The following is a 16,188-nucleotide window of genomic DNA, read 5'->3' as shown; positions in this document are numbered from 1 at the left end:
TGTGTGTGTGTGTGTGTGTGTGTGTGTGTGTGTGTGTGTGTGTGTCAGGGTGCACTATCTTGATGCATGAGTGAAGGTTGGGACAATGTTTGGAATTCGTTCTTGCCTTTTTGATTGAGGCAAGATCGATCTCCTTGTTCTCAGTGCTTCTAGTGTTTTTCATTGTATATGATGTCACATATTTGGAACCACATTCCATATATGATGGTGGAGGTTTTTCTTCTCCTCTTAGGGCACTGAAGCTAGATGATGAAAGAAGCAAGAGCTTTATATTTTTATTTGCTTTGACTCAGCTCCTCCTAGCTTCTTGGGAATCCATGTCCTTTTATGGTTCTCCTCAGCAGACAGGGAACATGGGGACACAGCATAAGATGGTGGAAAGAACAAGGCAAGAACTCTCTTGTTTCTGCCATTTAGGCTATTTACTTCAGGCTAGCTGGTCCTTGAGCTTTGAGCTTGGGGGCCATTGTCCTGTCTCTGCCTCCCATCTTGAGTAGGTGCAGTGGAATTACAAATGGCAGCCACAGTGTCCTGCTTTTTAATCCTGTGCATTCTAGGGATCCAAATTCAGAGCATCAGGCTTGTGGAGCAAGTGCTTTTACCCATCTCCCCAGCCCTATGATTGGGATTTTTTTGGAGACAGGGTTTAGCTGGAACCCCAGCTGGCCTGGAACTCAGTATGTAGAGCATGCTGGCCTTGAGCTCACAGAGATCTGTTTGCCTCTGCCACCTGAATGCTGGGATTGAAGGTGTGTGCCACCATACCCAACTTCATTGATCTTTAATTTATTAATTTATTATTTATTTATTTGTTATTGGTTTTGGGTTTTCTGAGATGGGTCTCACTATGTAGCCCTGGCTGGCCTGAAACTCACTATATGGACCAGACTGGTCTTGAACTTACTATGATTCTTCTTCCAGCATCCAAGAGCTGGGATTGTAGGCATGCAGTGCCATACCTGGCTTTGATGTTTTTTTGATAAAAAAGCAGTTAATTTCCATATCAGTAGGACTTGGCTTTGCATAATGGTGGCTGCCTATAGTCTTACCTATTCTTGTTCTGAGGCAGGATGATTACTTGAGTGAGCCTATCCTGGGTATCATGCCAAGAACCTGTCTCCAGGTTAAAAAAAAATCAACTTCTCTGAGTACTGACCATGCCAACTTAGACTAGTATGTACCATACTTTAAAGTCTTCTACTTACATAATAAGAATACTTGTGTGTACCTAGTGTAGGTCTTGTAAATTATAATAGAATATATTATAAACCATTGTCACATATAGTGCTATATGCATAGTGGGAACTAACGTATATTAGAGGTGTTTGTAGTTGCTCCCTTCTATTTTACTACTATGTCTTAGGGCCAGACTAACTAAGTTTGGGCATTAGGGTGGTGACTTTTCATAGAGGGGAGATCTTAGATTGATATTTGCCAATCTCCTCTAAGGGTAAATTTTTATGCTACTGTGTGTTTTTGAATGACATGAAAATATAATTAGAAAAAGATAATTTAATTACAAATTTTAGTGTCTTAGCACATGGTCTTTTTATGTATTAAGAGACTGATACCTTGTTAGACAAATTTTAGGTGCCTAATTGGATGAATTATTGTCAGCAGTAGTATGGGCCATATGGGGGAATCCCAGGAATTGCTGCAAATATCAGAACCATATTTCTGTAGGGAAATATGTAGAAGTGGACTATGGCTGAGAAAGGAGTTAAGGTGATGGTCAGTTTGGTAGAGTGATAAGTAGGAAATAATGACTACCTCTGTAACAATTTCAGAGCTGTTTCCGGGAAGTATGCTGAAATTAGCCTCAACTAGCCCTTAGTTCTTTTATATGGTTTCAGATCCCTTTGCTTTATCTTGATGTGATTCTTTTGTGCCTGAAATTTTCTTGACTCTTGGAAACTAAATTATCCCTCCTTTGCTATCATGTTTGGAATTTTCATTATATTCTGATATTGTGATATGATGGGTTGTAATGTTATACTTTGCCAGTGTCATGCCATCTAAGAAACTGCACAGACTGGATATTACTTAAATACGGTGTTTTAGATCATGAAAAATGTAAATGTTTCACTTAATTATCTAAATAATAATTCTTTGCAAGATACTTAGATTAAAAAGAGATTGTTGCCTTTAATCCCAGCACTTGGGAGGCAGAGGCAGGTGGATCTTTGTGAGTTCAAGGCCAGCCTGGTCTACATAGTGAGTTCCAGGACAGCTGGGACTACAAGGAGACCCTGTCTCACACACACACACACACACACACACACAAAGAGATTGTTTTTTTTGCACTACATCTAAGTTTGGTCAGCTTTTGTATAAAACCTATCTAAACTTTTGGGCCATAAGATGGTTTATCAGAATCACTTTTGTGATATCCATATTTGTTCCATTTCTATTTTGTGGTACACAGTAAAAGGTTTTGGAAATTTGTATTCTTCTATTGAAAAGCTGTTATTTATGTTAAGAGGAAGCACTTTTTAAAGGGCCTATCCTTCTCTGTGTCCACAGAACTTCTTACTACAACACACCGATTACATGTGCTATGGTGAACAAAGCAAACCATCTGATCACTCCTAACTCCTCAGAGAGTAGGAAATTGTCCCGTTTTGTCTCCATAAAATGCAGCTGGTGAACAGCATTATTTATTCTGCAATTCTCTTTTGTGTTCACTTTCTCTCTCACCCACAGCAGAATCATTGATATCTCATTACTCGAGTTGCCCCAGTCAGTCATGATGTTAGACTCAGAACTTAGTATCTCTTGGTCATGTACAGAATACAGAAGTCTCTTCATCAGGTCAAGATGTGACACTTCTTGGTCTAAAAACCTCATGAACAAGAAGACAAGAAATATGTCTTTCCTGTTCCCTCTCACCCTAGTGGAACTAGGAATAATAATTGGATAAAACACATTCAGGAATGGGAGAGACACAGCAGAGTCATAGCAGTTCCACAGTTCCATTTTGGAGGCAGCATGGGGGTCCTCATCCTAAGTTGGAGAATGTTTCTGAGGTATGTCCATTTTCTACTTGGGGTAGGTTCCTCTATCCTTTGTTCACTGTGCCCACTGGCTACATCCTCCTGGATTTTCTTCTTTTCGGTAATTTCCTTGGCTACATTTGAAGTGGCTCTAGAGGATAGGCCATTATGGGGTTTGAGCAGTTTTCCCTGGCACTTCTTGTTTGTAGAAAATTGGCATCCAGTGGTTATTTTAAATCTCTACTAATTGTGGTCTTCCTTGATTCAGACTGGTAGTTATTTTTGCAGTACAGGTCTCAGAAGTTTTATTGGCTTCTTATCTCTTTGAGTTTGAACAGCTTCATTTACCAATAGCCAGTTTTTTGCTAGATAAATTTTTAAATTTCCTGTATGTTTCATGTTTTCCACCTCAGCATGCCTCCCCCCATTTGAGGATACCTTAGCTTATCAGACATCAATTTGAGACCTACACTTGTAGTCTCTTTTTCCTGAACTTTTTTTATATCAAGTAAATTTCCTGAGTGACATATTATTTTGCAATGGGGATTTGAAATCAGGTGTGGTGGCTACATCTGTGATTTGATTCTTACTTAAGGGTGAGTATTAATCAGCTGTGGTTGTTCCACAAGCCTTCCCAGTTTTATTTTTAACTATTCAGGATTGTGAAATGGTTCTATTCAATCTTATGTCTTTGAATTTGAAGTCTATTTTATAACATCGTGCTTGAAAATCAATGAATTCTTTTCTCATGTCTTTCTTGCATAGATTTCTCTTTTTCTTGAGTTATTTTCTTCCTTTCATCCATTGGTCTGTCCATCTCACATGTCACACTGGCTGGCTTGGGATTCTTGCCTCTGCTTACTGCTGGGAAATGCATTACTATTTCTGTCTTTCTTTTCATCTTTTGATTTTTCATCTCATTTCATTTTAAGCACTCTCATAGAGGCCCTGTTTTCTTGTGCTCTCTAGGGAGGGTGCCAACACATTTTCAGACTTTTCTTTTAGCTTTATCAGTTATATGAGGATTTTGGAGTCTTTTCCTCTTCTGGTACTAGAATATTATATTCCTCACATGGCTAGTCTTTTGTCCTTTACACTTTTTATTCCTTTTAAAAGTGAAATCTGCAAGCTATGCTTTTATTAATAACTAGGTTCCTTTAGTATCCACTTACATTGGGCTTAATACCATTACTGCATCTACAGTTTAGGCCATGATAACCTATACAAATCCCAGTATAATTCTTCAGGAGGCCTTTCACTTAGATTAAATCTGTTAGGGTTAGAATTTATGAAAACTAAAATTTAGAATGCTTCTGCCACTGGAATTCTTTTCTTTGCCTTTCTTACATTGTTTTGCTTAGAAGGGACTGTAGGTAGCATGTAAGGTGTCCTTGTTAGCATTCTTCAACTTTCACCCTAATTGTTAGTGAGATTCTTCTCGATTCAAGTGTTATCTGTTGACTTTTGCTTACATGAAATGTTTTACTGTATAATTTTTTGAATCTTCAGAAATTAGAAGAGGTTGCATTGTGAACTTCAGGGCACAGAGGATTTAGATTATAAACCCATGAATCTTAAATTTTTCCTTTGTCTTCCTTTTTTATTTTTCATTGACTTCTTAGACTGTGATTTTTATCTCTAGAAGTTCAGTTAGGTGATGTACATTTTCTGTAGGGCACAGGTGAAAGGTACACCGGGGCTGTAGAAGAATAATAGAAAAATGATGGAAAACCTTTTGGTGCCTGGGAATGGGAAACGTCCAACATCAATGCCTGGGTGCTCAGGCCCACATGTAGAGTCAAGACCATAGCAGGCCATCAAGGGAGCTGGGAAGCTCATTCATGAGAATTAGCCCTCCAAAGACTAGAATCTGCAAATGACAGAGACCTCCCCTATCCCTAGCATAAGCCCAACACAGAGGCAAAGCCACTGTGTTATACAACCTGGTATTTGGGGAAGGGGTTGTGACCCCTTCAGGTTCATAGGAGGGGATCTACTCCTTGGAGGTGACCCCTGTAGGTTTACAGGAGGGGACCACAACTCTGGCTCATGGAAGGGGACTGAAACATGGAGGGTCATGGAGACAACCACAGTTTCAGGCTCACCGGAGGGGGCCACAGTTCTAAGCTCATGGGAGGGGTCATAATTTCAATATGCTGGTTCCTCCTGTTTTCCTTTCTCCATTGCTCTGTACACATGATTATACTTGTGTTTAAAAAGGAGCATTTGGGCTTCTGTGCAGCAAACAGGAGCAACAGTTACTTGCTGGCTTGAATTTCTTGCTAGAGGGACATCAATATTGGAGAAAAAACTTTTTTTGGCGGGGGGGTCTTTTTGAGACAGGGTCTCCCTGTAGCCCAACTGGACTGGAACTTGCTTTATAGCCCAGGCTGGCCTCAGTCTCACAAAATCTACTTGCCTCTGCCTCCGGAGTGCTGGGATTAAAGAGATGGGCCACCCCTACATGTGTGGAAAACCAGTTTTTGCTTTTGCTTAAGGGGGAGAGATGGATGAGTGTTTTCTTTTTCATGGTCAAGGCTCCAGTTTGCTTTTTTGTGTCTGCTGTTTTCAGATCTTCCTCTATGGCCAGGGGAAACAAGTGAGAGACGTTTTACTGGAATCGTGTTTCAGGTTCTTCCACAGACTGTTGTGCCTGTTCCTCTCCATGCCAGGATCCACTGGAGCCACCAGCTTTCCAGTCCATACAGCTGTGCTGCCGCCATCTTGGCTCTCCAGTTATTTTCTTTCTTACTTGCCAAGTCCCGAGTTCAGATTTTTAAGACCAATAAAGAAGCACCTAAGGTCAGGAAAATATTCATTGTGTGTGATAAGGTCCCTCACCGAGTTCAGCTGGTTGACTGCCTGGGGCATCCCTCATTTTGCCATCTTGAAGAAACTTCTTTGTCTTTTAATATCTAGGGAAGTTTTAATGTTTTTTAAGTCTGACAACAGAATTCCTGCAAGTAATTATTGTGATACCTTTTTGTTTCTTTTTTTTTTGTCTTTTTGAATCAGGGTCTCCCTGTAGCCCCAGCTGTCCTGGAACTATGTAGACCAGGCTAGCCTTAAACTCAAAAAGATCCATCTGCCTCTGCCTCCCAAGTGCTGGGATTAAAGTCATGCGCCACAATGCCCCGCTGTGATACCTTTTTGATAGCTTTTTACTAAGTAGGGTAGGAGCTTCAGTTTGGTCTGAGTTTCGCATTATCTAGCGCTTGTATTTCAGATCCTGCTGGTGGCAGCGGTGGTGGTGGTAGCGGTGGCAGCGGCTGCTGGAGCAGCAGCAGCAGCAGCGATGTTTCACTTCTTCCGAAAGCTTCCAGAATCGAAAAAGCCCTCTGTTCCAGAGACAGAAGCAGATGGATTTGTCCTCTTAGGTGAGTCTTCTCAAGAAATAAAAATCACAATCAGATACGTATATTGTTTTTTAAATTATTGGTAATTATATGATTTTTTTGCTAATTTCAGAATGAAGTTTTGTGTATAATTTAAAAAGCTGAGTCACTGGTCACTTGGAGTATTGTCCAGTCTTTCCACATATTGGTTTGGTTGTGCATTTCCAGTTTAAATAACCTGCTTCCCATCTGATAAAATACTAATCCCTCTAAACTGTGGGAAACATCAAGAATCCATGATAAATTCTAATTCCATCTTTTAAAAAATATTAATTTTATGTTATGTGTATGAGTGTATTGCTTACATGTGTGTAAAAGAACCCATGTCATGCCATGACCCAGGAGGTCAGAAGAGGGCAGTGAAATTTAAGACATACATAGAGAACTTTGCTCATTTCTGTTTGTGCTTGAGTAGAAATTAATATTCTTCCTTTTGTAATAATATAGCCATTTAAAAATTTTTTTATGTGTATGCATGTATTGCCTGCATGTAGGTAAGTGCACCCATGTCATGCAATGCCCACAGAGGTCAGAAGAGGCTGTCGGATCCTCTAGGACTGGAGTTACAGACAGTTGTTAGCTGCCATGTGGGTGCTGGGATTCTAACCCAGGTCTTCTGCAAGAACAACCAGTGTTCTTAACCGCTGAGCTATCTCTCCAGACCCTCATATAGTCATTTAAGAATGTGAATGTGGTACACTTATATCTTTTAGGTCATACAATTTCTAATGCTAGGCCTCAAAGTTGTTTTTTTTTTCTTTTTAATATATATATTCTCTTAACCTCTACCTTTGTGGCTTGCCATCGTGGACTGTTTCAGAGACAAAATTTAACCATGAGTAAAATAACCCTTAGTTCTACTTTTTATGCACTTTCTTCCAATTTTTGTTACCAAGTAGCTTTGAACAGATATTTTGTTAGTTACCTTGTTTATCAGCAAATACGTTTATTTGTTGTGGACTTTCTTTCCTTTTCCAAGGAAGACTGGAGTTTAAGAAGCATTTTTGACTGAGCCTCAGAAGTCTCACAGACTTCCCAATTTGCTATTTCATTAGGGAATTTTCAAGACTTAATTACTATAATATGCTCTCAGGACCAGCTATTCTGCCTGATATATCTAAGCTCTAATCGTACATTTTCTCAAAGGCTGACATGCTGTGTTTTAAAGCAAGTTTTCCCAGGACCATCTTGGACTGAACAGGATTGATATTGTACCCAGGACCATATGTTTGGCAGTTTGACATTCATGATGAGAAATCATTTCCATCATAATTCTAGAAAAACAATTTAATTTGTAGTGTAGTTGATATTATGCCTTGTTCAAATGATCAAATAATACAAGGGTCCACAGATGTCAGCTGAGGCCTCCTTGACCATCAGAAGCTCTGCTGATATTTCTGTCTGTTTAACCCTGTCCCTCTCAGATACAAAAGCTTCCTGCTTCACTGTGGTCTTTGGAAAAAACTCTTGTCTACCTAGTATACTGTGGGCTTGGTAACCTCTCCTGAAGTTTTACTGTCAGTCAGCATTGTCTCTGGGCTCTCATTTCCTTTCTTATTTCTCTTTTCATCTTGTCCTGGTTTGTTTCTTCATTGCTGTGAAAAAACACTCTGACCACTACCAACTTGGGAAGGAAAGGGTTTATTTGTCTTTACTGGCTTGCTCCCTTGGCCCCTGTTCAGCCTGCTTTCTTATGCAACACAGGCCCACCTGCCCAGGGGTGGCACCACTCACAGTGGCCTGGGCCCTCCCACATCACACAACAATCAAGAGGATGCCTCACAGACATGGCCACAGGCCAGTCCAATAGAGGCAATTCTCCAACCTAGGTGTGTCAAGTTGACACCAAAGCTATCCAGCACACATCTGTTACATTATCTTCCTCAGGAGCACCACACAGGTCTGCTGTGAAACAGATATGAGTGCTGACTCTCAACATTTGGGTCGATTCCTAGCTCTCCTACATACTAGGGTTTCTGTCTTCAGGAAGTTATTTAACTTTCTCAGGTATCACTGAGCATGTTATCAATACATGTCCAGTGGGTTTAGTGGGGGCAATAAATGCCTAATATTTACAGTATCCTGTAAGTGAAGTGGTACTATCACCATGTTCAGAGGACTTAATTTTCCATGTTACTCCATCTTCTCTGAAGCTGATTTTCAATTAGCCTGAATAATCTGACTTCAGAGCCTATCCTTTTTAGTCATGAAACTACACACATTGGCTTTAAAAAAATATTGAAGTTTTGTGTATTTCACATAAAAAGTCATCTTTATACCCCCTTCCCCTTTGGCACTTTCCCACAGTCAGCCCCTCTCCCCCCACTGGAGTTCATACATTCTTTAATTTGTGTTAAGGTCTATCATGTAAAGTTAGTGTCCCTAGATGTCCCTCAGTGTAAGTTCATCCACTGGGATCTAGTCAGCCTATCTAGAGTCCCTCTCTTTAAGAAGATCAGCTCTTCCTCGCCCAGCAGCAATGCACTGCCAATAATTCTTCGACTAATATGGGGCCTGATGTTTATTTCCACAGTCCTGTGCTGAGTTTTTGTCTGCTTAAGTTTGTATGGATCTTATGAATGCTGAGACCATTGCTGTAGGTTCATATGAGAAGGGTTCCAGGCACCTGTAGGACTATTTCCATATGGTCATGCACCTCTGCCCTGGCTCTTACAGTCTTTCTGCTCCCTCTTCCGCAATGGTCCCTGACCCCTGAGTGGTTGGATTTTAATATAGGAGTCCTGTCCAAAGACCTACAGTCTGTAGACTCCTATTCTCTGTGTTTTAGCCATTTGTGACGTTTTGCTTCCTGACCCTTTGTTGCATGAGGGAGCTTCATTGATGAGAGTTCAAAGATATATTAGTGTTGCTTCATCCCTTGTTCTATGTTCCATGAGCCTGAGATGTAGAAGTTGCATCCTAGATGTGCCACTTAGAGTGGGCAATTCACAGACAATTTCTGTGTGTGCCCAGTTGTGGAACTCTGTAATTATCTCTGCCTCTTGAAAAAGAACCTTCTTTGATGGGTGCTGATTGGGATACTTGTCTATAAATTTAAGGATCCACATTTTGCACATACTAAGAAATTACATTTGTAAGGATGTGACAGACTTAGAGTTTTCTCTAAGATCTGTGATCTCTCCAGCTATGTGTATTTGGCTAGGTTTACAGTACTAGACATAAGTTTCCTCCCATTGAGTGGGCTTTAAGTCCAGTTAGGTAGCCATTGATTACTCCCAAGATAAAAGTGCCACTACTGCACCAATGCTGTCTTTGAGTCCATTTATATGATTTATGACGTTTATTGACTTATGTATATTGAACCATCCCTGGATTTCTGGAATAAAGCCGACTTGATCATGGTGGATAATCTTTTTGATGTGGGTCTGAATGCAGTTTGCAAGTATTTTGTTGAGAATTTTTGCATCTATGTTCATTAAGGATATGAGCCTATAGTTTTCTTTTTTGGTTTTGTCTTTATCTGGTTTTGGTATTAGAGTGATGCTGGCTTCATAGAAGGAATTTGGGAGTTCTCCCTCTACTTCTATCTTTTTGAATAATTTAAGTAGTTTTGGTTGCAGATCTTCCTTAAATGTCTAGTAGAATTCTACTGTACATAAATCCATCTGGGTCTGGACTTTTTTTAGTCAGGAGGTTTTGTCTGACTATTTGAATTTCCTTATTTTATGGATCTGTTTAAACTGTTGATCTCTTCTTGGTTTAACTTTGATGGCTCCCAAGATTTTAGATATCCATCCATTTCTTTTAGGTTTTCAAATTTAATAGATTTTAGGTTTATAAAGTATTCCCTTAAAATGTTCTGGATCTTTTTGGTGTCTGTTGTGATGTTTTCGCTTTCACCTCTGATTTTATTGACTTGGGTTTGCTTTCTTTCTTTTGGTTAACTGGGCTATGGGTCTGTCTATCTTGTTTATCTTTCCAAAGAACCAGCTCATATATTCATTGATACTTTGTATTGTTTTCTTTGTTTCTATTTCATGAATTTCTGCTTTGATTTTTGTTATTTCTTCCCATCTCTGGGTTTGGGTTTCATTTGTTTTTTCCTTTCCAGAGCCTTGAGTTGCAATTTTAGGTCATTTATTTGTGCTTTTTCTGATTTTTTAATGTAGGCACTTAGAGCTATAAACTTACCTTTAAGGACTACTTTTAAAGTGTCCCAGAGGTTTTGTTGTATTGTTTTGCCCTTTTCGTTTAATTCTAGGAATACTTTTATTTCTTTCTTAATTTCTCCTTTAATCCACTCATCATTCAGGAGTGTGTTGTTTAATCTCCATGAGTTACTAGGGCTTCTTCTGGTGTTGATTTTAAGCTTTATTGTGTTGTAGTCTCATAGAATGCATGGAATTATTTCAATTTTTGTATTCGTTGAGGTTTGTTTTGTGCCAGTATGTGGTTAAGTTTAAAGAAAGTTCCATAGGGTTCTGAATAGGAAGTGTATTCTTTGGTGCTTGGGTGGAATATTCAGTAGATGTCTTTTAGATTCATTTAATGTATGGTATCATTTAATTCAGATGTCTGTTTATTCTTTGTCTGGTTGACCTGTCTAATGGAGACAATGGGGTATTAAAGTCCTCTACTACTACTGAGTTGGGGTTAATCTGTGTCTTAAAGTCCTGTAGTGTTGTTTTATGAAGTTTGGTGCACCAGAGTTTGATATATATATGTTCATGATTGTAATATCTTCTTGATTAATTGTTCCTTTGATCAGAATGAAGTGGCCCTCTTTATCTCTTCTGATTAGGTTTAGTTTGAAGTCTATTTTGTCAGATATTAGAATTGCAACCCCTGCTTGTTTCTTAGTGCCATTAGCTTAGAATATTCTTTTCCATCCTTTCACCTTAAAGTAATGCCTATCTTTGAAGGTGAGATGGGTGTCTTGCAGACAGTACAAGGATGGATTTTGTTTCTTAATCTATTCAATTAGCCCATGTCTTTTGACTGTGGCCTTCAGTTCATTGATATTTAAAGTTATTATTGAATGCTGTGTATTGGTTGCCATCATTTTGATTACTGTTTTCATTCTTTGTCTAATTTTGTGTTTCCACAATTATACTTTCATTTAGTCCCTGGGGTATAGTTGTCCCTTCTCCATTCTTTGTATTGCTCCAAGTATTCTTTGAATGGCTGGTTTTGTCGACATGTATTTTTCAGGCTATTCATGTCATAGATTTTTTTTCCCCCTCAACTATAATAGACATTTTTGCTGGGTAAAGTATTCTGGGCTGGCATGTATTGTCATGTAGAACTGGAAATATCTTGGTCTGTGCTTTTCTGGCTTTCATAGTTTGCACTGAAAAATCAGCTGTAATTCTGATGGGTTTTCCTTTATATGTGACTTGTTTTTCCTTTGCTGCTTTCAGTATTCTTTCTTTGTTCTGTACATTTAGTATTTTTACTATGATATGTCATGGGGAGTTTCTTTTCTGGTCCTGTCTATTTTGTGTTCTATGTGCTTCCTATATTTGTATGGGGATGCCTTTCCTTAATTTCCTTAATTTCGGGAAAGTCTCTTCTACAATCCTGTTTAAGATCTGGTCAGTACCATTAACCTGGAATTCTTCTCCTTCCTCTATGCTTATGATACGTAGATTTGGTTTTTTCATGGTGTCCCACAGTTCTTGCATATTCCATTCCTGTGGTTTTTAAATTTTTTTATGACCTTTGCTTGAGCGGTCCAATTCCTCAACTTTATCGTCCAGTGTTGATATTCTGTTTTGCATTTAGTTTGTTCTATTGGTGAGACTTTTTCCTCTTGTTTCAAATTGGCTTATTGAGTTTTTTACTTTTCTTCTTCATTTCAGCCTGAGTTTTCTTTAATATTTCTATCTCTTTTGTGAATTCAGTCAGTAGTTTCTCTCTATCCTCTTTTAGTTCTTTGTTTGTGAGTTCTTTAAATTTGTTGAATTCCTTGATCATGTTTATGATTGTTCTTTTAAATTTTATGTCCTGGGTTAGCTCTATGTGTTCTCCTTGTAGGACTGGTAGAGTTTGGTGGAACATACTGTTTTGGTGTCCATATAATTATTTTTCCATTGTGATTTTGGCATGTGGATTTCTTTTCTTGTTTGTGATTCTGGTATGAAACTCAATCCTTCCTTTGTTGAGTTGAAGTCTTCTTCTGTTTGTATTATTGGTGTGCTTTGGTTAGTTTCTCATTTGGTATGCAAAGCTGGTTGGTCTAGGTTTCAGTTTCTCTCAGATTTTATATTGCAGGGAACTGATGACTTCAGATCTGCCTCTCAGGAGCTCCTGCAGAGGCCCAAGTCAGTCTCCAGTAAGGTACACTCAGCCTACCTTCCAAAGTCTGGACCCCTACTAGTGGTCACTCACAGCACAATTTGGGAAGTTCACTAAGGGTAGGCCTGACTTAGGCACTCTCAGGCAATCTGCTAAGGTCTCAGCCCCTACCCCTACTGTACAGCAGAGAAGTCTAGCCCTGGGGAAGTGGGAGAGGCCTCATGTGGTCCCAATTATGGGGTTGGGCATGGTGTGATTTGGAGAAGCTCACCACCAAATGGATCCAGGCATTCTTAGGCAGTCTGCTGAGGTCCAGGCCCCTACCATAGGGCAGAGAGGTCTAACCTGGCAAAGTGGAAGGGGCCACACGTGGTCCTGGTGCAGGGGGTTGAGCACAGCACAGTTTGGGGAAGGTCATCAACACGGGTAGGCTGCAGAGAGGTCTAGCCCTGTGGAAGCCACATTGGCATTTTTTAAATTCTGCATTGCCAGAATTTAAAAGTTTTAAATTTAATTTGTTTAATTGATACATAAAGAGGTGTAAGAAATTCTGATGCACTATTGCACATTGTGGTGACTGTAGGTAACGATAACATTCTGAATAGTTCAAAGAGCTAGAAGGGAGAATTTTGAATGTTTTCACCATATCTTCAGGTTATTTCTAAGACAGTGAAAGTTTAAGCTTTCTAAACAGAAGCAGAAATGAAAATCTTCAACTGTGTACTTTACCCTTCAAACATGATAAGTGCTATTTTTCTTTTTTAAATAAGAAATGATTAGCATTGTATTACTCTTCATTAACTTTGGCTCTTAAAAATATTTTATTTATTATTTTTATTTTATGTGTATGTGTGTATTGCCTACATGTACGTAAGTATACCTGTGTTGTGTAATACCCGCAGAGGACAGAAGAGACTGTCAGATCCCTGGGCACTGGAGTTACGGACAGTCATTAGCTGCCATGTGGGTACTGGGATTTGAACCCGGGTTTACTGCAAGAACAGTGTTCTTAACTGCTGAGCTATCTCTCCAGGCCCTTGCCTTAAACTCTTTTTACTATTTAATGTATATTTAAACAATTTATTTATTTTTTATTTTATGTACATGAGTGTTTGCTTACATGTATGTATGTGCACCATGTGTGTCTAGTGCCTGGGGTGATCAGAAGAGGCCATCAAATTCCCTAAAACTGGAGCTATAGGCAGTTATGAGCAGACATGTGGGTTCTGGAAACCAAACCTGAGTCCGTTGTAAGAGCAGCCTGTGCTCTAAACTGCTTAGGCATCTCTCCGGCCAGATCCAATATTTAAATAACTGAAATATATTTAAATACTGTAGAATATTAATCTTTTTGAAATTGAAGGTTCATAGTATACAATATTTAGTTAGTAAACCATTGTGCAAAAGTCAAGGATTTAACTGAATTTACTGATAAGGGTCCTATCATCATTAGGAATATAGTTGTCTTTAAAAAATAAAATGGTAAGCCTTAAATTTTGTTCTATTGAGTTACCTTTTTTGTCATGTTCTGTAGCAATATGTTGTCATAATATCTATTTAGTCTCAGAGCATGACTTATGAAAGTATTTTGAAAGATGTTGTTAAATGGTAAATGTGAAATATTTTTAGTGATTTTATTATTAACGTGTTGCCATACTTACACACATGTATTTTGGAGACATATAGATATATATCCACACATTTTTTAGTTATGCAAAATAGACATATTACAGGAAAAAGTGATTTATGTGCTTACCTGTTGACTTCTAAATGATAACAATCTATGTCAAGACTTAGACACAACTTCTTATCAATATGGACATTTAGAATTTTAGATAGGCCCTACCTGTAGCCTTAGCTGACCTACCTGGCAGTCCCTACGTAGACCAGGCTGGCCTCAATCCCACAGAGATCTGCCTGCCTCTGTCTCCTGAGTGCCAGCACTAAAGGCGTGGGCCACCACACCTGACTCATTACTTATTTCTTAAAAAGTCACAGTAAAGTATATTGTTAACACTATAAATCCACTCCCCCACATCTCTCACTTGAGAATACCTTTTCCCTTAGGCCAGTATTCCTGCTAAAAAGTAATAGGTTTAATTATTAGATTTAATTATTAGATGACATTGTTGAGTTGATGACGTGAAACTTTGGGTCCAGGCAGAGCAAGACACTTTTATTTATGATAATAGTAATATCTAGAGTGTTCATATACAGTTAGCTCACATTTAGATGAAAGCTTTTCTCCTTATTAAGATTTCCAAAGCTTTTAGCTTTTGTAAATTGTGGGGTATGCTGAATGAGAATAACAGGGATGTGGGGGAGAGCTGAGTAGAAAAACATCCTTTCCCTTGTAACCAGTTTCTATTCATATAAGAGGTAAGAGCTGTTCTTCATTCAGTAATGAAGAAGTAATCCTCCAGGGTGCTCATTTTACACAAAAACAAATTGCAGTTTTCATTTGCATCACTGGGTGGCGAGTTTTCATAGTTTTGTGCTACTGTTTAAAAACTCAGCAAGCATGGCCCTGTTTGTAATTACCAGGGCTTTCTTCTGTTATGACATGTTTAATTGTACTTTTAACACATTATCTTTAAGTTGATTACAAATTTACTAATGTAGTGAGCAACCTTGTAGTTATTTTAAATTAGGAAAGGGTACTGCCTAGATGTTGGCATATAATTCCTTCTAAAACCAAGATAAAGGCATGGATTAGCTTATTGCATTATAGCAAAAATAAAAACAGCAACAACAAAATCATAAGATATAGAATGAAAGGAAGTAATTGAGAATACTTTTGATGCCTCCACTAACATTGTTGACCAAATATTGACCGTAATTTTGGAGTGAGCAAAATGAAAGTGAGCAAAGTACTATTGCAGAGATTAAAAGAATTGGGTTACAGTGCAGCTGAAATTTATTGTGCTCTTCAGAATGTGCAGGTGCTTCTTACAGTAAGGCACAAGGACGTCTAGTTTCCATTAAGCTAATTGTTTTGTAAAACTGAATTTAGAACTTTTAGTAATTGGCAGCAGCTTGGATTTCATCTTTTAAGTATTGATATTGAAATATGTATCTTATTTTCCCCTTTTTTATAGCTTACATGTTAAATTAGGTTTTAGAAAGTAATAAGTTATTTTTAAGACTTTCTCCTATTACATTTCCCCATCTTAGGATCAAACATGTCTGTATACTTCAGTGAGATGACTGTTTTTATTTAGAATCTTTAAAGGTAATGTTTCCATATCTGTGTTGTTTCCATATTTTGAAAATGGAAACTTAGCTGTGAACAGTGAAAATTTACATTCCAAGGAATAGGGGCTAGTAAGAAACTGATTCTGTAGAGAGCTGAAGGCTTTAATTAAAACAGCAGAAAATAAATAGACTTTCAACATGTGCTTTCTATTTTTACTCCTGTTCTGACCAAAGAAATGTACAAATCTTAAAAAAGAGAGTGTTCCTGGACTTAAAAAGTAAATGGTCTTTGTCCATATATAGTGATAACCAGAAAAACTCAAATACAAGTGTATTTACTTAGTGAT

The 16,188-nt window shown here is 38.4% G+C and overlaps 1 long non-coding RNA gene across 2 annotated transcripts in view; it reads left to right on the top strand.

Annotated features, from left to right (window-relative positions):
• Positions 1 to 16,188, top strand: part of LOC115067969 — a 107,460-nt gene that overhangs the window by 44,786 nt on the left and 46,486 nt on the right. For both annotated transcript variants that reach the window (XR_003847327.1, XR_003847328.1), the window contains exon 2: positions 6,220 to 6,370. This is a non-coding gene — a long non-coding RNA (uncharacterized LOC115067969). The remainder of the gene's footprint in view (positions 1 to 6,219; positions 6,371 to 16,188) is intronic.

The sequence above is a fragment of the Nannospalax galili genome, unplaced genomic scaffold, assembly GCF_000622305.1.
Source record: "Nannospalax galili isolate Female #2095 unplaced genomic scaffold, S.galili_v1.0 scaffold187, whole genome shotgun sequence".
NCBI classification, from domain to species: Eukaryota; Metazoa; Chordata; class Mammalia; order Rodentia; family Spalacidae; genus Nannospalax; species Nannospalax galili.
Note: the sequence above shows the minus strand (reverse complement) of the source record. Positions and strands in the feature narration are given on the sequence as shown.